The sequence below is a fragment of the Oryzias latipes genome, chromosome 18 (assembly GCF_002234675.1).
Source record: "Oryzias latipes chromosome 18, ASM223467v1".
In the NCBI taxonomy this organism is placed as follows: domain Eukaryota; kingdom Metazoa; phylum Chordata; class Actinopteri; order Beloniformes; family Adrianichthyidae; genus Oryzias; species Oryzias latipes.
Genome location: NC_019876.2, coordinates 7,409,340 through 7,434,819, shown reverse-complemented (window position 1 = coordinate 7,434,819; position 25,480 = coordinate 7,409,340). Strand labels below are relative to the sequence as shown.

General features: G+C 38.6%; 1 protein-coding gene and 1 long non-coding RNA gene across 2 annotated transcripts in view; both read left to right on the top strand.

Annotated features, from left to right (window-relative positions):
• Nucleotides 1–25,480, top strand: part of LOC101161675 — a 317,233-nt gene that overhangs the window by 107,100 nt on the left and 184,653 nt on the right. The gene's annotated exons all lie outside the window — the stretch shown is intronic.
• LOC111949214 lies at nt 17,763–19,682 on the top strand. Its single transcript, XR_002875232.1, has 4 exons — nt 17,763–17,962; nt 18,570–18,581; nt 18,764–18,840; nt 18,953–19,682. It is a non-coding gene; the product is annotated as an uncharacterized LOC111949214 (long non-coding RNA).

Below are 25,480 nucleotides of genomic sequence, written 5' to 3'. Positions count from 1 at the left end.
TTTCAGTCCGTGCTGCAATATCACCCAGCAGGAAGAAATTAGAAAAAAATTGAAATATTTTTTGTTTGCTTTTTTCAGGAGCACTGCTCAGTGTTTCCTTTCCACATACTCGTCAGTTCTACTTTGTGAACACTCCTTTAAACTGGACAAATGCTCAGAGTGTCTGCAGACAGAACTACACTGACCTGGCCACCATAGAGAATACAGCTGATGTTGATGCAGCTATTGTTGCATTATCAAGTTATACAGGTGAGTATTTCAAGTTGGGCAGATAAACCAAGTTGGATTATTTTTGACTACTGAGTTTTTAGTGTGTACAAACACTCCCAAAAGCCCCTGTGGTGGAGTATATCTCAGCTTTGACTACACCAAGAAGTACAGCTGGTATGACTACCATGACAACTAACAGGGAACGTGAGATGACCCTAGATGAGCTCAAATGTTATATTTCCTTTTACCATTGTCCAGTTGAATACTCATTTCTGATTGGCTGCTGGGTATGCATTAAAAACTGATAAGCGCAGGGTGAAAAAAGAAGTTCAGTCAGCTAGCTTAAATGTTTTGTATCACTGCGCCATCTTCTTTAAAACACCCTTTTGCTTCATCATCTGGACAAAGACAAGCGGTAAGAGGAGAACTTTCTCTCTGAACTGATGCTTTATTCAACCCCTCGGGACAATCAGCATATATATATCGCCGAATCTTGACTGCAGCGGCGGACTATATGTTACGTGATGCGGGGCATCGTGCAGCATCACGTAACATATAGTCCGCTATTTGAGAGAAAAGCGATCCAAATCGAAAAAATCCGCTTCGCGTCGGACGGTTCAGGCTTCCACGGTGTGCGTTAAAAAGTAATAACCGCACACTTCGTCGGCCATTAACCCTAACATATTTTCTAATAATATCCACATGCATAAATACATTTTTCAAAAGTCAGCCTGATTATACTAGTCTAGGATTGTACTACTCCTGTTGTGGTTCAATCGAGACATACAGTGGGGCAAAACAGTATTTAGTCAGCCACCAATTGTTCAGGTTGTCCCCACTGAAAAACAGGTATATCTCATCTGTGACAAACAAAATCAGAAAAAATAATCCAGAAAAGCACATTGTCTGATTTTTAAAGGATGTATTTGTACATTTTAGTGGAAAGTAAGTATTTAGTCAATAATAGGTTAAACTCAATAATTTGTTATATACCCTTTGTTGGCAATGACAGCAGTCAAACATTTTCTTTAAGTCTTCACAAGGTTTTCTCAAACTATTCCTGGAATTTTGGCCCGTTCCTCTATTCAGATCTCCTCTAGAGCAGTGATGTCGCTGGACTATCAACTCCCTCCAAAGATTTTCTATGGGAGACTAGGTAGGCCACTCCAGGACCTTGAAGTGCTTATTACGAAGCCACTCCTTTGTTACCCGGGGAGTGTGTTTGGGATTGTTGTCATGCTGAAAGTTTCAGGGCAGGATTTTGGGGACCAATCATAAAGCGACAGAGCCAGGATCGCAAGAACTAGAGTTTGTAATTTGGAGAGATGACACTAGAGGGCGTTGGAGGTGACCGGAGGAGATCAGGAGGAAGAATTGGACTTGAATGAGTAAGTCTGTTAGAAGTTGCTGCTTGGGTCTGCAGGGTCTTTGGAGGAGCCTTGAGTTAGGACTTTGTGGAGGACAACACAGAGCGTGAGCAGTGGCGGGTGGGCACATTGTGAGCTTTAATTCCTAAAGCATAAATACAGATCAGTCAAAAGACAGTTGACTTGATATCAGGAATCATGAAACACAGGCAGGTAATGAGGCTGGTAGTTGGGCTGAAATGCTAAAGGTGACGGGCGAGGCAGTGATTTATACAGAGGTTAGCAGGTGAAAGGAAGCAGCAATGACGAGCAGCTGCTGCCGGGGCGGCTGCTGTCACGACAGAAAGACCCAGCCACGTTTCATCTTCATTGTCATGATTGAAGGAGATTTTCACTCAGAATCTGACAATACATGGCCCCATTCATTCATTCCTTTACACAGTCAACAATTTGGTTTCTGGTGTCCTCAGACAGCTCTTTGGTCTTAGTGGAGTTTAGAGTGTGACTAATTGAAGTTTTGGACAGGTGTCTTTTATATAGATAACTGTTTGAAACAGGTGCCATTAATACAGGTAAAGAGTGGAGGACAGAAATCTTGCTTGTTTAGAGGTGACCAAAACTTATTTTCCACTATAATTGCAAATAAATTCTTTAAAATCAAACATGTGGATTTTACAGTTTGTCTTTCATAGTCAAGGTTTACCTATGATAAAAAACTACAGGCATCTCTGATCTTTTTAAGTGGAATAACTTGCACAATTAGTGGCTGACCTTTTTTTGTCCCACTGTATTTGTGCTTCCTTGTTAGCAATTAGCGTTTCTGCAGCCTTTCTGAATACAGAAATGCCACCTGGTAAAACTCTGTAGACCATTTTTTTATAGTATTTTTTTTAGAAATCACACATTTTTCCATATCTGTTATCAAAATGTACAAAAATTTCATATTTTGCTTTGCAATCCTTCCTGGTTTTGTCGCCGCTCCAGTGGATTCCTCATATGGCGTTTCATGGCTGCCATAAATTGAACGAGCGTAAAGACAACTGAGCGGGTGTATTCAGGAACTGAGTGTGCAAACCTTACAAACGTTACATCCGCCGTTTCTTTTTTATATATATTATTATAGCAATATATTATTACATATTATTTGTATAGCCATATTATTTCCAACAACACACCTCTCTCCTAACAATACAAAAGCCTTGGATTAAATGGCGCAGTTTCAAGTAATGGGTGTTTTTTTCTGCATTTAACATTAAAACATAGCGGCAGCGAAAAGGCAGCGAGCGCAAAACTGAGTTGGTTGTGATTTGTTTTTTCAGTCATCAACCAGAATCCAAAAATCCATCAAAGTCCTCATCTTTTGTATCTGAAATGAACAGCTGGTCTGAATTTCTATCAAACATGCCAGCTTCCCTTTCTCTACTGTCAGAGTCTGTCTTGTTGCAATGTGGCTCCAACGCTCGAAGAACAGTGAAAGCAGATGCGTCAGCCTAAGCTTAAGTTCTACAGTCCAAAAGTGTGGCGTAACTCGCCCATCGCTGCCTCCCAGAAAAAGGAGTGGAAGATGGACAGCTTTTCATGTAATCTGCTGGAAATTGCTGCGCTCAAGTCGATTTTCCAACGAAAGCGACCTCGCCTTGTTTCCGTGGAAACTCAGCTGCTGCTGCGTCTTCTTGTCTTGTCAGAGTTTGTTTTCCAGCGTCCTCGCTTGCAAACCATGGCTTCAATATTTTGAATTCTGATGAACGACAGTAGCTTCAGTATCTTTAGAAACATTGATAACTTTAGTTGTGATTCAGATCTACTAAAATTTGAAAAAAATATATGCAACAAGTTAAAATAAAGATGGACTTTCCTACAAAATATAACATAAACCACTGTATATAGAAAATACAATAAAAGGCAGAGAGCTGCATGCCCTGAAAAAGGAAATTCCCGCCCGCTGCCACGCCAGATTTGAAGTGCAAATTTCGGCCAATCAGATCAACCAGAAAGGTTCGCCCCTAAGTGACAAACACACCCCCTTAACACTCAAACCCAGCGAGCGCGCAGAATGAAGGTAAAATGAAGGTCGCTCTGTTAGAATTGTGCCTGCGTGGTTGTAAGGTTCCTCACTCAGTTATTGAATGCGTCCACTCAGTTGTCTTTACGCTCGTTCAATATATGGCAGCCATGAAACGCCATAGCCTGGCCTTAAAGTAACATTTCCGTCACATGCTCTTAAAAAGTTGATTGTTGTATTTTTAACTCTTTTTACTCTTTTTTTTTCTCTTTCAAAGCAACTTGTTTAAATTTTGCTTCAGTCTTTTACATTATTATATCAGCATTAAAAAAATCACATGTGACCATTTTAACCAGAGGGAAGAACAAATACAAAAATGTTTGCTGCCCTAAAATATCAGAGCTGTCACTTATAAGGCACTCTTGAAATCACTGGAGACAAAATGAGCATTTTGTAAAATGAAGAGAATTACATTTTTTTTATTATTTAAACACTAAAAATGGATAAATTATACTGATATTATTTAACATAGGGGAAAAAGGCAAATGGAGTTATTGTAGGTCCTCTCATTTGGTACTGACCTTTGCTTTTGCTTAATCTACATTTTTCAATTATTTCAATGACTAAATTAACTGGGTTTTTTTTTAGGGAAAGCCTGGATTGGTCTTCACGATGACTTGGCGAACAGTTGGAGGTGGTCTTTGAGTGACAGCAGTTTTTATGGTGTTGGAGAGTCAACATTTAGGAACTGGTACCCTGGCGAGCCCAACAATCTGAATGGACAACAGTTTTGTGTCCGTTTTGATAGTTCCGTTAACGGTTTATGGGATGACGATGATTGCTTTTGGGAACTGCGTTTCGTTTGCTATCGAGGTGAGTTACCTTTCAGATTTTATTGACTTCAAATGTGCATTCTTCTAGACATATTGTTGTTCATTTGAGCAGCTTATATTTCTCCCATTTCAAGACGTTTGAGTTTCAGCTCCATTTGTTGTACTTTAAGCTGAAGATTAATAACTTTGCTTCAAAATGTTTATAATTATCTGTCAGAATGTTACAATGAAGTAAAACATTTCTTTGAAATCTACTAATTGATCCGAATATCATTTAGTAATTACAAGTGTCTGCTGAGCTTATATTGAACTTGTTGCCTGTTTATGTGAAGTATTTTTGGCAACATAGAACTGTTGACCCTAGAAACTGTTATTGATCTTTAATTCTGCTGCACAAAATCCAGCCGGTGTTCCCTTTTTCTGCAAAAAACACCTCTGATTTACTAAGCATTGGATGTTGTTTAAACTGAGAAAAATCTTCAATTGAAACAATTTTAAACCAAAAAAAATGTTTCTTTTTTTTTTGTAATGTGTGTTGTTCTTTTATGTATTTGCAGGTACGGTTGCTGGCACACCCAGTTACATTCTGAGTGACACTCAATTAAACTGGACAGACGCACAGAAACACTGCAGGAAATATTATGTGGATTTAGCAAGGTACAGTTGCACTAATCTTTCCTTCACCTTGGATCTGCTTTCCAGAAAAACCTCTTCTCTAAAGGAAAAAAAAACATTAGTTGATGTAAATTTAGGATGCATTGACAGTTTGTCTTCTATATACACTTTTTTTCTGTTGCACAGTTTCTGACTCTTGAAGCTATTTCTCATTTTTGTAATGCCTTAAACTGTACCTTGTGGCCTCCAATTCCTAGTTTTCTAACAAGAAAACTTTCACTTATAATCAGGAAATAGTTCAGGTATATTTCGGTGTCCCAAGATGAACCCTTTAATACTGGTACTTTAGCTCCAGTCTTGACATTCTTTGAGTTGTCCTAACTCTTCTACCGTCTATGCAATATCGTATTTAAATTTGATTCTGAAGCTCAATTTAACTCAGTTTCATTAATCAGTCATCATAAAGCAATAAAAGATTGAGCCACACAAAGCAAAAAACTGTTTAATTGTTGTAAAAATTCTATTTTTCATTCATTGTCCCACAAAAGTGGTGACTTACTTTGAAATTTAAATTTGCTAAGTAATTAGTATCAAAATTTACAATTTGATGTGCAAAGCAATGTTTTTTATTGCATAGAAAACTAATATAAAAAAAATCCTACTGCAGTATTACTTTTAAAATTGTACCATAGTTACAGTAATTTGTACAATTATAGAAAATCTGCCAGGCAGGAGCTGTAAAGAAAGACAAAAGAGTAAATTCATTGCTGCAGTGAAAGATGCTTAGTGATGTAAAATATAGGGGTAAATGGAGGCGGATAACCTGACTTCTAAAGGCTGCAACCAAAAAATAGAAAGAAGTTGAACATTTTTAGAGATGATTTTTTTTTCTTTGTTCTAATAATGGGAGGTTTGCTTAGAAGATACTAAAAAAGAAACAGTGAACATCATTACAAAGAATTCGCCATTTAAGCTTTGTAATTTTTGTGGTGTAATGTAAATATTTTCTTTTTGCAGCATACGAAATAGTGCAGAAAAAAATATAATTGAAAACCTCTCAGGAGGTCAGACGGTCTGGATTGGCCTGTATCGCCAGAAAGTGTGGTCTGATGGGAGCCAATCTGTTTTTCAGTACAACATAGTCAGTCAACCAGGCTCTACTGGAGATCAATGTGTTACTGTAGAGAAGCCGGGACAATGGTCAAATAATGACTGCTCTTCTCAATTTCCATTTCTTTGTTACAAAACAGGTATGTATGTTCAAGTACTGCACTGATTATAATTATGCATATTACTGTTGTCAGTTAAAAAATGAGACATGGTGTTATTGATACATGTAATAAAATCAAATATTCTATTTTTTGTTTCATTCTCAGTTCCTCTGAATGTGAAAAACTTTACTTCATTGAGAATAACAGAGACTACTGTCACTCTGCAGTGGAGTAAGATCATCAATGCCAGCTATGTGCTCCAGTTTAATGGTACAGAGAGGATGATTGCAGCCCCTGATGGTGATGGACCAGTAACTTTCACAGTCTCATCTCTCAGTGCTGGAACAACATACACATTCAATCTTTACTCTGTTTATGGAAACAACAGAAGCACCGGAGTACAACTGACCGTAACAACAGGTAAAAAGATCTCGATTTTTATTTATTTTTCCTATAGGAATTCAGTTTGAATGTTATTGAATGTAAGAAAAACCACATATTGAGACAAAGGTATTAGAAGTTGTGTTGTTGATTCCAGCACATGGCCAGAAACTGATAAAGCAGAAAAATCAAAACAAACAGTAAACTCAAACTCAACTTTATTTATTTATATAGCGCCTTTCATTTCAGTTAAAAACGAAAAGCGCTTAACATAAAAGCAGATAAAACAGCCATATAAACCGAAGATTGTTAAAAACAGCAAACAAAAGACAATCACACAAAGATGGGACCCCTCCCTCATCCCCACCCCCACCTACACCCCACCTACCCAGTTCCCCCAGTAGAACCCTTAACAGAAACAAAGAACTGCAGCTTAAAGAAGGTCTGGCCTGGTACTGCTGTGAGGAAACGATATCATGGGGATCCATTTATTCCAAAGCCCAGCCGGACCACAGGGGTCACTACCACAGCGCCCGCCCAGCACAGAGCAGTCCAGGGCCTGCTCCATGGCTATTAGACCATAGAGCGGTACCCCAGCCCGCCCAACGAGAACGGGCACCGCAGCAACAGCACCCCCTACAGGTCAAGCCGGTGGTGCCCCAGAAAAATGGATCTTCGAAAGGGAAACACTGGAGTTAAAAACATCAGAATAAAAATTATCATAAAATAACAACAATAAAAATTGAAAAAAGATAAAAAATAAAATAAGATTAAATAATTTTAGTAATTAAAAAATAAAATACGTAAACTGATTAAAACATAACCTACATATCATTGGTAAAATAACAATAAAAAGAATTGCATATTATAAACAGAGATAATAATAGTCCTTACAAATCAATAAATGAATAAATATGTAAATAAATTAATAAATAGATAGATAAAAAATAAAAAAGACATAGGTGCTGGGCCCCGCCAAGTCTCTAACTGTGGCCGAGCCTGGTCGGGCCAAGTTAACAACACCCCTGGTGGGGCCCCTTTCTCCCCGGGGCACTCCCCTCCTGGGCGGGGGTGGCTGGCCCCTGCCTTGCTCCTCCCTGGACCAACCGTGGGCCGGGTGGGTGGCTGCCTGGAGTGTGGGGCGGGTCTCCCTTGGGGGGTCCTGGCTCGTACCTGGGGTTGGGGCGGGGGGATGCCCAGAATTCCTGGAGGGTGGTGGGCTGCTCGTCTGGGGCTGTGGGCGCCCTTCTCGGGTGGGGCCCTGCGTTGGGCTCTCCCGGCGCGGTGGGGGGCTGCCCTCCTGGTTGGGCTGGGGCAGCGCTCCCTTTCCCTCCGTGCCTCCCTGCTCTCTGGCTCTGGGGGCCTCGCGGTGGTCCTGCTGGCCCTGGCCTGGGTAGCGGGCTGGGTCGCCCGGGGGGGGCGGTTGTTCCCTGCCTGCTGCCGTGTGGCGTTGGGGGTTCCGGCTGCCGCTGCTGATGCGGCGGGGGTCTTGGTGTGGGGATGGCTGGGCACTCTCCTTCCTTCTTTTCACATTCCACCGTCCATTTTAGAAAAACATAAACACTCACCTGAGCACAGGTGTTAGCTCACCTGTGCTCAAAACAACAATCATGCAAACAACAGTTTGATTGAATGTTGTTTGATTGAATAACTGAAATATTTCACACTAGTTTGTTTAAAGGCTTAAGTATGCGTGTGTGAACACTATCTGTTTTGTGTACATGTTGACATGTGGACCCTTTTTTTTTTTCAGCCAGCAGGTGTGTTGATAACATTTGAGTGTGTGTGTGGACAGGCCCCGCCCTTTTTGTACTACATTTGAACCTTACCGTAATGATAAACAACCAGTAAACTTGTTGCTTTATGCTGCTTCATGGTCTTATCCCCCCCCTCCTATTATCACCCTCTTACCCCCCCTCTCTCTAACATCCCTCTCTCTTCTTCCCTTCTTTCTTTTTCCGTCCGGTCCAACACTAAAGATTTTCAAACATGATTGAAATTAATAAAGTTTGGCATCAATTACAAAAGGGGTTTATTCAGACATACCTTTGGTTTGTCTGAAGATTAATTACCCCTCTTGTTAAAGTAAAATATGTCCAACACAAGAGGCCGTCAGCTCTCATCTGCCTGCCCAGCTGTTGGACAGGACAAGTTAAAAAGACAAAAAAGAAAAAAAGACATAGGAAATGATCAAAGTCATGTAAAAGCCAAACTAAAAAGGTGGGTCTTGCGCCTCCTCCTAAAAACCTCTACAGTCTCTGCGGCCCTGAGGCTCTCTGGCAGGCCGTTCCACAGGCGAGGGCCGTAATGGCAGAACGAAGCCTCACCGTGTGTTTTGGTCCTCACCTTAGGGACAACCAAGAGGCCAGTGCCAGAGGACCTCAGGGTCCGTGAGGGTTCGTATTTTAAAATAACATCATTTAAATAAGAAGGCCCAAGACCATAAAAACATTTATAAACCATTAAAAGAACTTTAAAATCAATCCTGAAACGCACAGGGAGCCAATGCAGCGACCTTAAAATCGGTGTAATGTGTTCCCACCGTCTGGTCCTCGTCAGAACTCGTGCCGCAGAGTTCTGTAATAGTTGCAGATTTGAGATAGACTTTTTCGGTAAACCAGAGAGCAGGGCATTACAATAATCTAAACGACTAAATAAAAGCATGCATTAGCACCTCTGTGCTGGCAAGAGAGAGGAACGGGCGGACTCTGGCAATGTTTTTAAGATGATAAAATCCTGTTTTCACAACGTTTCTGATGTGAGGAATAAAATTCAGCTCAGAGTCAAAAAGAACGCCCAGGTTTCTCACACAATGAGAAGATTTAAAATTCCTAAGTTTGGGTAAAATCATATTGTCTTCAGGACCGATGATTAAAACTTCAGTTTTGTCCTGGTTGAGCTGTAAGAAGTTTTCTGCCATCCACAGCTTTATATCTAAAATGCAGTTTAAAAGAGTGTTAACAGGTTCAAGGTCATCAGGAGACACGGCGATGTTAAGCTGTCTATCATCAGCATAGCTGTGAAAGTCAATGCCGTGTCTCCTGATGACATCCCCAAGAGGCAACATATACAAGTTAAAAAGTATTGGACCCAAGATTGAACCCTGGGGAACCCCGCAACTTATTTCATGGACTCCTGAGGACAGAGTATCCATACTTACAAAAAAATGGCGATCTGTGAGATAGGAGTGAAACCAGTTAACCGTATCGAAGGCGGCACTAAGATCCAGCAGCACCAGAACAGAAAGTTTCTGCGAGTCATAAGTATTTCTGAGATCATTTAAAATTTTTAAAAGGGCCGTCTCAGTACTGTGATTTATCCTAAAACCAAACTGACACTTTTCAAGAACATGATGTTCATTTAAAAAATCATGTAATTGAATAAAAACAAGTTTTTCAATAATTTTTCCTAAAAATGGTAAGTTGGATACAGGTCTGTAATTGTCTATGATTTTTGGGTCCAAGTTACTCTTCTTCAGAAGTACTGTTAGGTGCCTTCTTATTTCTGTCAGTAATGATGGTTTGAATCCATACTCAGGCTGTTATGCACCTCTCATCTATGGGACGAGGGGACATTAAAAAGGCAAAAATAGACAGTTATGATGATACACCTCCAGCAACTTGTTGTTTTTTTATTCTGTTCCCTCCTCCCACCATTTCTTTAATCATCCTCCAACTTCCTCAACCCTCCCTCTTTTTTTCCTTTTCTTTTATCATCTGTCTCTAATATTCCACTGTCTCCTCTCCTTCTATTCTGTCTGGTCAAACAAAAAAGGAACACAAACAATATCAATATAAATAAAGTTGAGCTTTAAATACAAAAGGGGTTTACACAAAAAATACACTTTGTGTGTCAGAAGATTCATATCCATCCAGCCTAGTGTAACAGTAAAATCTGTCTAACACTAGAGGCCTTTAGCTCTGAACTGTTTGCTAAGCTGCTGGACAGGAGAAGTTAGAAAAAAAGGAAAACCCAAATCAGTCAGCCTTCAAACCACCAAATAATACTAACTCCAGTCAAACCCACCCCCTCTCCCATTGCCTGGGTTGGACTAAAAAGGTATTTAAAGTCGTCCACCAATCTTCCTCCAATCCAGAGCAGCCACCAGTCCTTCTACCTTTAGTCCTGATCACCTGGGTAAACAAAAATTACCTCCATAACAGATACTGTAACTACCTCTCCATAATAACACAAAGATAAATGACAATACAACTAAACCCCAAAGAAAACATATACACAAATGCGACAGAGATCCTAACAGGCCACGATAAACTCTTAGAGAAATTGTGACTTAACCCCTCCCTCGTTCAAATTCAGTGTCAATGGTTAGAATTACTGGGGGATTCCAGACTATGGGTTAACTGAGTTTTCTGCTCCTCCAGTGAATGTGTAAATGTGGATACAAAATTTTAAATTAATTTGTTTAAATGAAAATCTATTTACAACTTTATAATGGTTTTTTTTTACTAAATATATATTTCTTGCTTATATTTTAAAACTTTAATATTTCATCTGCTTATTTTTAGCCCCTCAAAATGCAGAAAACTTTAGAGCATCTGCAAAGACTGAGACCAGCATTACTCTTGAATGGAGTAGAATGAACACAAATGTCAGCTTCATCCTGCAGTTTAATGGAACAGAGACAAACATCAGCGCAACAGAAGGAGGAGGACCTGTATCATACATGGTCACATCACTCACTGCTCGGACAAAATACACCTTTACTCTCTTCTGTGTGTTTGAAGGAATAAGAAGCAGTGGGGTGACAGTTACTGCATTTACTGGTAAGACTCTGTGCTTGGCTAATTTTACTTTTTCCCAGGATGTGTTTACAGTAGCCGGTTTTGTTAAAAGTTTATTTTGCTCTTCAAACACTACATTTTAAATGATAATGAACATGAACTAATAGTACTGTGCTGTGCCTGGTATTTTTTTATCTTCAGCTCCCCAAAATGCAGAAAATGTCACATCTACTGGACAAAATGAGACAAGCATCAACCTGCAGTGGGCTAAAGTAGACAACAATGTTAGCTTTGTTCTTCAGTTTGATGGCAGACAGGAAAATATTACTTCACCAAAAGGAAATGGACCAATATCTTACACTGTGACCAACCTTCATCCTCAAACAAAATACACATTTACCCTCATCTCTGTGTTTGAGAACATCGCAAGCACTGGAGTCATCTTTTCTGCAGTAACTGGTAAGATGTGACTTTCATGTAATTGATAAAAGCAAATTGAAACCAAAGTCAGCAATCAAAGTCAATTAAAAAAACACACAGTTAACAATTAACATTGTCTTGTTCTTGCTATTGTTTTATCTTCAGCTCCCCAAAATGCAGAAAATGTCACATCAACTGGACAAAATGAGACAAGCATCAACCTGCAGTGGGCTAAAGTAGACAACAATGTTAGCTTTGTTCTTCAGTTTGATGGCAGACAGGAAAATATTACTTCACCAAAAGGATATGGATCAATATTTTACACTGTGACCAACCTTCATCCTCAAACAAAATACACATTTACACTCATCTCTGTGTTTGAGAACGTCACAAGCACTGGAGTCATCTTTTCTGCAGTAACTGGTAAGTTATGACCCTCATGAAATAGATAAACACCATTTCAAACCAATGTCAGCAATTAAAGTTAATTAAAAAACACACAGTTAACTATTAACATTGTCTTTGTTTTTGCTATTGTTTCACCTTCAGCTCCCCAAAATGTAGAAAATGTAACATCAACTGGACAAAATGAGACAAGCATCAATCTGCAATGGGCTAAAGTAGACAACAATGTTAGCTTTGTTCTTCAGTTTGATGGCAGACAGGAAAATATTACTTCACCAAAAGGAAATGGACCAATATCTTACACTGTGACCAACCTTCATCCTCAAACAAAATACACATTTACCCTCATCTCTGTGTTTGAGAATGTCACAAGCACTGGAGTCCTCTTTTCTGCAGTAACTGGTAAGATAAGACCTTCATGTAATTGATAAAAGCAAATTGAAACCAAAGTCAGCAATCAAAGTCAATTAAAAAAACACACAGTTAACTATTGTCATTGTCTTGTTCTTGCTATTGTTCTATCTTCAGCTCCCCAAAATGCAGGAAATGTCACATCAACTGGACAAAATGAGACAAGCATCAATCTGCAGTGGGCTAAAGTAGACAACAATGTTAGCTTTGTTCTTAGGTTTGATGGCAGACAGGAAAATATTACTTCACCAAAAGGATATGGATCAATATTTTACACTGTGACCAACCTTCATCCTCAAACAAAATACACATTTACACTCATCTCTGTGTTTGAGAACGTCACAAGCACTGGAGTCTTCTTTTCTGCAGTAACTGGTAAGATAAGACCTTCATGTAATTGATAAAAGCAAATTGAAACCAAAGTCAGCAATCAAAGTCAATTAAAAAAACACACAGTTAACTATTAACATTGTCTTGTTCTTGCTATTGTTTCATCTTCAGTTCCCCAAAATGCAAATAATGTCACATCAACTGGACAAAATGAGACAAGCATCAATCTGCAGTGGGCTAAAGTAGACAACAATGTTAGCTTTGTTCTTCAGTTTGATGGCAGACAGGAAAATATTACTTCACCAAAAGGAAATGGACCAATATCTTACACTGTGACCAACCTTCATCCTCAAACAAAATACACATTTACACTCATCTCTGTGTTTGAGAACGTCACAAGCACTGGAGTCCTCTTTTCTGCAGTAACTGGTAAGATAAGACCCTCATGTAATTGATAAAAGCGATTTCAAACCAAAGTCAGCAATCAAAGTCAATTCAAAAAGCACACAGTTAACTATTATTATTGTCTTGTTCTTGCAATTGTTCTATCTTCAGCTCCCCAAAATGCAGGAAATGTCACATCAACTGGACAAAATGAGACAAGCATCAATCTGCAGTGGGCTAAAGTAGACAACAACGTTAGCTTTGTTCTGCAATTTGATGGCAGACAGGAAAATATTACTTCACCAAAAGGAAATGGACCAATATCTTACACTGTGACCAACCTTCATCCTCAAACAAAATACACATTTACCCTCATCTCTGTGTTTGAGAACGTCACAAGCACTGGAGTCATCTTTTCTGCAGTAACTGGTAAGATAATACCTTCATGTAATTGATAAAAGCATATTTAAACCAAAGTCAGCAATTAAAGTCAATTAAAAAAACACACAATTCGGTATGAACCTTCCCTGGGTCCTGGTATTTTTTTATCTTCAGCTCCCCAAAATGCAGAAAATGTCACATCTACTGGACAAAATGAGACAAGCATCAACCTGCAGTGGGCTAAAGTAGACAACAATGTTAGCTTTGTTCTTCAGTTTGATGGCAGACAGGAAAATATTACTTCACCAAAAGGAAATGGACCAATATTTTACACTGTGACCAACCTTCATCCTCAAACAAAATACACATTTACCCTCATCTCTGTGTTTGAGAACGTCACAAGCACTGGAGTCTTCTTTTCTGCAGTAACTGGTAAGATAAGACCTTCATGTAATTGATAAAAGCAAATTGAAACCAAAGTCAGCAATCAAAGTCAATTAAAAAAACACACAGTTAACTATTAACATTGTCTTGTTCTTGCTATTGTTTCATCTTCAGTTCCCCAAAATGCAGATAATGTCACATCAACTGGACAAAATGAGACAAGCATCAACCTGCAGTGGGCTAAAGTAGACAACAATGTTAGCTTTGTTCTGCAGTTTGATGGCAGACAGGAAAATATTACTTCACCAAAAGGAAATGGACCAATATCTTACACTGTGACCAACCTTCATCCTCAAACAAAATACACATTTACCCTCATCTCTGTGTTTGAGAACGTCACAAGCACTGGAGTCTTCTTTTCTGCAGTAACTGGTAAGATAAGACCTTCATGTAATTGATAAAAGCAAATTGAAACCAAAGTCAGCAATCAAAGTCAATTAAAAAAACACACAGTTAACTATTAACATTGTCTTGTTCTTGCTATTGTTTCATCTTCAGTTCCCCAAAATGCAAATAATGTCACATCAACTGGACAAAATGAGACAAGCATCAATCTGCAGTGGGCTAAAGTAGACAACAATGTTAGCTTTGTTCTTCAGTTTGATGGCAGACAGGAAAATATTACTTCACCAAAAGGAAATGGACCAATATCTTACACTGTGACCAACCTTCATCCTCAAACAAAATACACATTTACCCTCATCTCTGTGTTTGAGAACGTCACAAGCACTGGAGTCTTCTTTTCTGCAGTAACTGGTAAGATGTGACCCTCATGTAATTGATAAAAGCGATTTCAAACCAAAGTCAGCAATCAAAGTCAATTCAAAAAGCACACAGTTAACTATTATTATTGTCTTGTTCTTGCAATTGTTCTATCTTCAGCTCCCCAAAATGCAGGAAATGTCACATCAACTGGACAAAATGAGACAAGCATCAATCAGCAGTGGGCTAAAGTAGACAACAATGTTAGCTTTTTTCTGCAATTTGATGGCAGACAGGAAAATAATACTTCACCAAAAGGAAATGGACCAATATCTTACACTGTGACCAACCTTCATCCTCAAACAAAATACACATTTACCCTCATCTCTGTGTTTGAGAACGTCACGAGCACTGGAGTCATCTTTTCTGCAGTAACTGGTAAGATAAGACCCTCATGTAATTGATAAAAGCGATTTCAAACCAAAGTCAGCAATCAAAGTCAATTCAAAAAGCACACAGTTAACTATTATTATTGTCTTGTTCTTGCAATTGTTCTATCTTCAGCTCCCCAAAATGCAGGAAATGTCACATCAACTGGACAAAATGAGACAAGCATCAATCTGCAGTGGGCTAAAGTAGACAACAATGTTAGCTTTGTTCTTCAGTTTGATGGCAGACAGGAAAATATTACTTCACCAAAAGGAAATGGACCAATATCTTACACTGTGACCAACCTTCATCCTCAAACAAAATACACATTTACACTCATCTCTGTGTTTGAGAACGTCACAAGCACTGGAGTCCTCTTTTCTGCAGTAACTGGTAAGATAAGACCTTCATGTAATTGATAAAAGCAAATTGAAACCAAAGTCAGCAATTAAAGTCAATTAAAAAAAAACACAGTAAACTATTAACATTGTCTTGTTCTTGCTATTGTTTCATCTTCAGTTCCCCAAAATGCTGAAAATGTCACATCTACTGGACAAAATGAGACAAGCATCAATCTGCAGTGGGCTAAAGTAGACAACAATGTTAGCTTTGTTCTTAGGTTTGATGGCAGACAGGAAAATATTACTTCACCAAAAGGAAATGGACCAATATCTTACACTGTGACCAACCTTCATCCTCAAACAAAATACACATTTACCCTCATCTCTGTGTTTGAGAACGTCACGAGCACTGGAGTCATCTTTTCTGCAGTAACTGGTAAGATAAGACCCTCATGTAATTGATAAAAGCGATTTCAAACCAAAGTCAGCAATCAAAGTCAATTCAAAAAGCACACAGTTAACTATTATTATTGTCTTGTTCTTGCAATTGTTCTATCTTCAGCTCCCCAAAATGCAGGAAATGTCACATCAACTGGACAAAATGAGACAAGCATCAATCTGCAGTGGGCTAAAGTAGACAACAACGTTAGCTTTGTTCTGCAATTTGATGGCAGACAGGAAAATATTACTTCACCAAAAGGAAATGGACCAATATCTTACACTGTGACCAACCTTCATCCTCAAACAAAATACACATTTACCCTCATCTCTGTGTTTGAGAACGTCACAAGCACTGGAGTCATCTTTTCTGCAGTAACTGGTAAGATAATACCTTCATGTAATTGATAAAAGCATATTTAAACCAAAGTCAGCAATTAAAGTCAATTAAAAAAACACACAATTCGGTATGAACCTTCCCTGGGTCCTGGTATTTTTTTATCTTCAGCTCCCCAAAATGCAGAAAATGTCACATCTACTGGACAAAATGAGACAAGCATCAACCTGCAGTGGGCTAAAGTAAACAACAATGTTAGCTTTGTTCTGCAGTTTGATGGCAGACAGGAAAATATTACTTCACCAAAAGGAAATGGACCAATATCTTACACTGTGACCAACCTTCATCCTCAAACAAAATACACATTTACCCTCATCTCTGTTTGAGAACGTCACAAGCACTGGAGTCTTCTTTTCTGCAGTAACTGGTAAGATGTGACCCTCATGTAATTGATAAAAGCGATTTCAAACCAAAGTCAGCAATCAAAGTCAATTCAAAAAGCACACAGTTAACTATTATTATTGTCTTGTTCTTGCAATTGTTCTATCTTCAGCTCCCCAAAATGCAGGAAATGTCACATCAACTGGACAAAATGAGACAAGCATCAATCTGCAGTGGGCTAAAGTAGACAACAATGTTAGCTTTGTTCTTCAGTTTGATGGCAGACAGGAAAATATTACTTCACCAAAAGGAAATGGACCAATATCTTACACTGTGACCAACCTTCATCCTCAAACAAAATACACATTTACCCTCATCTCTGTGTTTGAGAACGTCACAAGCACTGGAGTCCTCTTTTCTGCAGTAACTGGTAAGTTATGACCCTCATGAAATTGATAAAGGACATTTCAAACAAATTTCAGCAATCAAAGTCAATTCAAAAAGCACACAATTCAGTATTAACATTGTATTTTGCCTGGTATTGTTTTATCTTCAGCTCCCCAAAATGTAGAAAATGTCACATCTACTGGACAAAATGAGACAAGCATCAATCTGCAGTGGGCTAAAGTAGACAACAATGTTAGCTTTTTTCTGCAATTTGATGGCAGACAGGAAAATATTACTTCACCAAAAGGAAATGGACCAATATCTTACACTGTGACCAACCTTCATCCTCAAACAAAATACACATTTACACTCATCTCTGTGTTTGAGAACGTCACGAGCACTGGAGTCCTCTTTTCTGCAGTAACTGGTAAGATATGACCCTCATGTAATTGATAAAAGCAAATTTAAACCAAAGTCAGCAATCAAAGTCAATTAAAAAAACACACAATTCGGTATTAACTTTGCCTTGTGGCTGGTATTGTTTTATCTTCAGCTCCCCAAAATGCAGAAAATGTAACATCAACTGGACAAAATGAGACAAGCATCAATCTGCAGTGGGCTAAAGTAGACAACAATGTTAGCTTTGTTCTTCAGTTCAATGGCAGACAGGAAAATATTACTTCACCAGTAGGAAATGGACCAATATCTTACACTGTGATCAACCTTCATCCTCAAACAAAATACACATTTACCCTCTTCTCTGTGTTTGAGAACGTCACAAGCACTGGAGTCATTGTGTCTGCAGTAACTGGTAAGAGTTCTTGTTATTATTGGATTTTCCATTATACATTCCTGTCTTTAGAATTTTGTTAATGTGTAAATACCCTAAATGTTATGTTAACTAGTTATTGTATATCTAGAGTTCTTTTTTAGTTTTTTCTTCTTCGATATTTTTTTGTATTTTTTTTACAGTTTTGGTAGTTTTTCCTTAAGCCAAAACATCCTAGTAGAAGACCAACATTTGCAAAATTTTAATACACTATATTTCTTCTTTATGAAATAGCTTTGATTTTATAATAGATCAGATGTGAATTATCATTGTCCCATTTTATACAGCACATGTTTTCAGGTTTATCTTCTATGGTAAAATAATAATAAAGCAAATCCCTTTATTTTGAACATTAAATTTTAGATTGTATACATTTTCTGCCACTGTGAGTTTTACTTTAATTTAAACTCTTTTTACTCTTATAAGGGTGGATCTGAAGACAATGACTTAATAATTAGTAAAATATACATAGAATATTTTGCAAGTATCTTATAATACATTTTTTAGGTCTTGTAGATATTGACTAACAACTATGATTTTGTCCTATGTGGCATCTCCTCTGCTACACTAATTTGTACTTCACCTGCAGACAAAGTGCACAGTAAGTGGAACTTTTTTCTTAAATAATTTTTAGTTTAATATTTTGCCTTTACAAAAATGAAATTATCATTAAAAAGTTGAACATTCTTTTGTAAGAAAACAATATTTCTTCTGTTAAGTTGACTATTATATTATTATTTTTGATAAAATGAAAGTTTTGCCTATCAAACTATTTTTTAACAGAATTTATTAAGACACTGATCATCAGAATCAATTCATCTAGCCTGAGTGCTTCACAAATAGAAGAACTTGTGAAAGAGGTAAGATTTATTTATTTTTATTATTTTAAAACTGCAATAAATATCTTCTATAGTTTTGTTTTTAAAAAACATGTTCAACTGTATTTTAATGTGTTTCTTTTATTACATTTAGCATCTCAAAAAAATTGAAAAGTCTGCAGACTTAATAAAATTTACCAGGAGGACATGAGAGGCGAAGACAAAAGTGGATTCTGGAAATTTCTACACAGTTTTTTTATTTTGCATCTTAGTACACGTATAATAAAATAAATAGGTAATGTTTTTGCTTTTTTATTTTATTTTGTATAACTTCTTATGTATTGTTTTAATGTTTAAATAAATATACCATTGATTTTAGGCCTCTTAAAGTAAAATGATCTAGATTAGGCATTTCTACTGTAAAGATGTGTGTAAATATTCCCAGATGTGTACCGTATTAGCAATATTGAGCTCAAATGTCTAAGAAAACCATGAAATGTTTAGAAAACAATGCAAGTGTGTAACTATTTCTTTTTTTTTTTATGCCAAATGTTAAAACTGGGTTTAAACCAGACCCGGCTTGTTATACAAGAAACTACATGCAGTTTGTTGTGCATGTAGGAGGGTCTCTTACAATGTTATCCATGCTGTCACAACTCAGCATGAATTTTTGCATTTTTGTGGTTAACCTTTTATGACCTTGCAGTTTCACAGGTTTTTTTTTAGTGCAATTTTGCATGCTTTTGCTTCTGTTCTTTCTTTTTTTTAATACAATTTGAGTTTATTATTGCAACAAAAAGCTTGAACAACCAGAATGTTTGTTCCACAAAAGAGGCAAATGGCCAAACTGTTCTTGTTTTTCAGCATTACAAAGTAAAAGACAATATGAGCAAATTCTCTTCTCTGTGATTCATTTGATTTCTTCATGACTGTTCAGCTTACCTGTTTCTCACAGCACACATTGTGTTGCATTTGTTAAGTCAGGCCCCGATTGGTGCAATTGTTCTGCATTTTACACACATTCAAATTTGAAAAATGTATGGAAATTGACTAATAAAACAGTTTTTATTTTTGAAAGGAACTCCTTGGCATTGTGCAGTAGAGTTTAAGGATGACTAATTCTTGGACACTCAGTTAGCAGCTTCTGAAATCGGAATATAAGTCTTTTCCATCAGGATTCTTTGCTGTTCTACTGCAATGATGTTTCTTTTATATCAAACTCTTAATACAAGTTTATACAGACATGGTATTTGAATTAATTTCTCTAAACAAAAAATGTCTTCCATTTTACTTTAAGACTTGCCTAAATCTAGATATGTAGCTAAGATGTGCTACTCCCAGTCAAGTCTGCATGTCTCTTTGCATTCTATTGTGACACAGCAGGTGGTGCAATTTACTAATTGTCACTTGGAAGAATCATCACCTTTAGTCTAAAAAAATATATATTTCTTTGCTTTCTTCATTCCTTGATCGGCTTGTTTGGTTTCTGGAAAACGTGCTGAATGTGCTGAAATCTACATGAAAACAACAGACCTTTGAACAACTTTTAGTTTGAATGAGATCTTTGTAGACACAAATGGGAGCCTTCTGTAGACGATGACTATGATTCAAGCATTTCACTACTGTAAAGTGTTTGATATCAGCGCACAGCTGCTTTTCTCAGCTTCAGAATTTGTTGAGATTATGTTAATTGCGTAAACGGTTGAAAAGAACGGTTGAAACTCAGGTGTTAAAGGGTTGACAATGTTGATTTTACATTTTGCCAAAAATTTGCTAAAAGTACCACAGCGCTCTTTACTTACTAATTATGTTCCTGGTAACTCCACCATGTGACTTGACAGCTTGGGGAATTCTTTAGTGAAATGTACGACTAGTCAAGGCTGCTGTTATGCTAGTAATGTATTTATGACTCACAGCCCATAAAGACATTACAGTCATGTTAGGTAGTTGCACGAAAAAGCCACACTTTAATGCTTCTATAAAAAAATGACAAATCTTTTACAGCTTGTTTTGGACAAAAGCTTCTTCCTCTATCACAGTAATCCATAAGAATGAACTAAGGAATTAACGTAACACACTTTACTTTGATATAGACAGAAATTAAAAATGTGGAGTTGAATATGTCCACTTTGCTTTTCCTGTATTGTAAATCTTTTTTTCATTTATTTATTTTTTTAAACTTGTTCTGTCCAACAGCTGAGCAAACAGATGAGAGCTGAAAGCCTTTTGTGTTGGACATATTTTACTTTTACAATAGGGGTTATGAATGTTATGATACACTAGATGTATATTTAAATAAACCCCTTTTATAATTTCAGCTAAACTTTAGTCATGTTAATTACATTTGTAAATATTTTTTGTTGGACCAGACGGCAAAGAAAAGGAGGAAAGAAGAGAGAGGGATAAAAAATAGGCGGGGGTTAGACGGGTGATTATAGTAGCGAGGGTGAGATCATGAAGCGTCAGAAAGCAACAAGTTGCTGGAGCTTTAGAATCACAACTGACAGGTTAAGATGCATGAAAAAACAAAAATTGGTGAGGCCTGTCCACACACACACTCAAACGTTACAAACACACCTGTTGGCTACAAAAGTGTTCACTCATAAGCAAGTCTAAATGGACATACTACCACTAACATTCACACACGCCTACTTATGCATTCATACATGTGAAACATTTCATTCAGTCACACAAACTGTTTGTGAAAAGTTGAGATAGCACCTGTGCTCGAGTGAGTGCTTATTTTCTTCTGGGGTGGATGATGGAATGCAAAAAGAGGGAGAGAGCCCAGCCATCCCCCCACCAAGACCCCCACCGCAGCAGCAGTGGCAGCTTGGACCCCCCCAACACCCAGACAGTACAGCAAATGGCGAAAGACAGCCTGCTGGGCAACCACATCCGCTACCCCAGGCAGGGCCGCACCTCCGCGCCCCTGATGGAATGTAAAAAGAAGGAGGTAGAGTTCCCAGCCATCCCCACACCAAGACCCCCGCTGTAGCACCAGCGGCAGCCAGAACCCTCCAACACCCGCACGGTAGCAGAAAGAGAACAACTGCCCTCTGGGCGATCACATCTGCCACCCAGGCCAGGGCCAGCAGGACCGCCACGGTGTCCCCAGAGAGCGCCCACAGCCCCAGACGACCACCTCATCACCAACCGCCCAGAACTTCTGGGTGGGTAGTGCACTCAATTGAAATCTGATGCTTGCTGGCAATAATGTCCAAGCACCCCCTCCTACCAAGGGGCCTACATGCCTAAGGTGCAAATAAAACCGAGAAGGGGGGAGGCTTTTCCATGCAGCAACCATGGGAGGGGGACCACTGCCAAGTAGCTCCTTCCCCCCAAGGTGCATCGCAGGCTTAACCCTCCCCCCCATCATCCTAATAAAGGATTATAAGAAGATGGTAAGTCGGGGACAGCTGGTAGACTGTCCCCTCGGTGGTCAAACAGCCATCCCCCAGCAAAGGGCTCAGGGCTCCTCAGCCCAGGGATCCCATCTCCTGAAGCTCCAACCCCCCAGGCCTTACACAACCCACCCCGCACAGGGAGAGATAGAAGACAGAAACCCTCTCCCTGGCAGTCCCCCATCCCCCCAGGACTGGGCCAACAAGCCCCGCACCGCCCCCCCAGATCCCGCAATCATGGTAGGTGTCACCTAGAGTGACCTCAGGCCCTAGGAGAGTTGCACCGCCCCTTCCCAGAGCCAGGAAAGGAGTAATCACAGCCCCAGGTGCACATGGCCAGCCCATCCAGCGCCGCCGGAACCCTCCCTGAGAAGGGCCATCCCCCCCCCGGCACAGGCAAAAAGACCACCCCCCAAGTCAAGCCAGAACACCACTCAACCTCCCCAACCACGCACCACCCGAGCCCGGAAGACCACGCAGCACCCCAGCACACCCCACCCAGGCACCGGACCCGACCCCCGACTAACGAAGTCCCCACCATCCCCCACCGGGCACCGGAAGGCCCTGACCCCCACTCCAAACCAAGGTAGACACACAAGGATTAGAGGATTAGCAACGACCAGGCACCCCACCCCCTAAGTCATGGAGTTATGGGAGAATCTTCTTCTTGAATCTTTGGAGGAAGGATGTTCGACCTGCTTCTAATTGTCTGGGACATTTCTGTTAAGTCAATAAAAAAGTTCAATCAAAAATTTACTAAAATAAATACCGGACACCAGCCATTAAATGCTTTACACTTGTCTATTACAAGGTTTAAATGACCAAATCTTCTCCAATGTATAGATATCTAGTGAAAGTGCAAAAAAGAAGTGAAATTAATCATTCATAGTGCTTGGTTACCACTTTTTTTAACTGTTAGGTTGCAGCTCTTTTGAATCAATCTGGTGTGATATGATAGTAGAAGAGTTTGTTTTACATTAGAAAGCAGAAGCAAAATGTTTGTTTTGCTGTTCATACTGGATTGGACACATTCCTGTCCAAACAAAGAGAAGGCATAGTTTAGTGATGGTCCTATTAGATAGAATATACCTAGCCCCGCCCTAACAATGAGTTCTTAAAAGGAGGGCAATCATTGGCGAGAAGGAAATGTCACACAACCTCCTTGAAGAATATGAATGGTTAGAAGCACTATAATTTAAAATAGGAACTCTAAATAATAAATGGTAAGTAACTTTTGTCTTTTGCATGTTTGCAGACTTTAGTGTTAAAATTCTCAAAACTTTATCATTTAAATAATTAAGTGCTTGGAGTTTAAAATGTGTTCTTTCTTTCTTTTGCTAAGGTTTGAATCATGGATCTCTGGCTGTTTGTTTGTGCGCTTGCAGGTTTGTTTATTTTTTAGTGATTTTAATCTAATATTTTTGTCCTTTTGAGTTGTAGTAGAAGTAGATCATATTCACATTTTTTAACACGGCAAATAACTGATGATGAATGTCCTTATAGTTAACAATGCTTGATTGCTGTAATGATGAACAAGCTAACAGATTAAGTTAGTCAGGAATCTCTGTGGTTCATCATGTTTGCAGATGACCTAGTGATGTGTAAAGAGAGCAAGCAGGAGGTGAAGGAGCATTCAGAGAGGTGAAGGTTTGCTTTGACGAAGAATAATGGTCAGCTGCATGAAGACAGGGTAGCCTTAAGTTATTGAAAGGGATTAAAATGAATTGGTGAGGTTAAAGGTAGCAGAGGTGAAGACAGTGAAGGACTTTAGGGTCAACAGTTCAGAAATAGTATGGGAAAGAGGTAAAGAGGTGTACGCAAGCAGGCTGGAACAGGTGGGGGATGGTTGCAGGTAAGATAACTGACAAAAGACTGTCAGTAAGAATGAAAGAAAAAGTGTAGAAGTCTGTGGTGAAAGCAGTCGTTTTGTTGGTTGGGACTCTGAGAAAGAGACAGGTCGCAGAGATGGAGGTTAGCAGTGATGAAGATTTTAGGAGAGATGAGTATGGATAGGATCGGGAATGTATCTGTCAGAGGAACAACTGTTGTTAAATGTTTTCGAGATAAATGCAGTGAAGCAGATTGAGATAGTTTGGTCATGGAAGTCCTTCCATGTGAGGAAGAAGGCATTTGGTGAGAGTTGGTAGACAAAAATAATTCAGTTTATTTTTTGGCATATCCCTTCAGGGGTCGCCACAGCGTAAAAGTTTTCATTGATTCACACAGGTGGTAGAAACAACCCTGTATTTTATCTGGGATGGGTACCAACACATAGTTGGTCCCCATACAGCAGTGCAAAGGGTCTTGCCAAAGATCCGGACCCACACTGGATGAAGCTGATCGCTCTGGACAGAGGCAGAAAATAAATTTGGAAAAGACTAGATAGGGCAAAGAAATGTGTCCATTATGACCTCAAAAAGGAATGGCTCAAAGAGTTAAATTAAACTAAATCATGTTAATTGCGTTCACGGTTAAAGAGTAACAGTAGTTTAAAGAATGTCAACACTGGTTCTAAAACTCAGGTGTTTAAAGGGTTGACATTGCTAGTGTTGCATTTGCAAAATATTTGCAAAAAGTACCACAGCACTCTTTACTAATGATGTTCCTGGTAACGCCACCATGTGACTTGACAGTTTGGGGAGATCTTTAGAGAAATGTTCAACTAGTCAAGTCTACTATTATGTTAGCAATGTATTTATGACTCACAGCCCATAAAGAAGTTACATTCTAGTTAGGTAGTTGCACAAAAAATCCACACTTTAATGCTTCCATTAAAAAAGAAAAAAACTTTTATAGCTTGTTTTGACAAAAGCTCTTTCATTTATCACAGTAATCCATAAGACTGAACTAAGGAATTAATGTAACACACTTGATAAACTGATCTTTACTTTGATATCGACAGAAAAGAAAAATGTGGAGTTGAATGTGTCCACTGTGCTTTTTTTGTTTTGTAAATCTTTGTACTTAGATATTCATAATTCTACTGATCTGTCATTTTGTGTTTTTGACAGGTTATACAACTTCCCTTTACTTTCCATATAAAGGTTCCCCATTTTTACTTTACTAACAGTCAAAAACACCATTGATGGGCTTCTTTTCTACTTTGGATTTGGAGCTTTGATGCATTTTGCCGAGCTGCAATCCCACAATCAAACTATGTCACAATTTATTTCTGCTCATTTTTTTAGAAAAAGTCTACAGTTTCATACAATTTACTTTAAAGTCTTATCAGTTTACAAGTGTAATAAAAACTTGGCAATGTTTTAAAAAATAGAAAA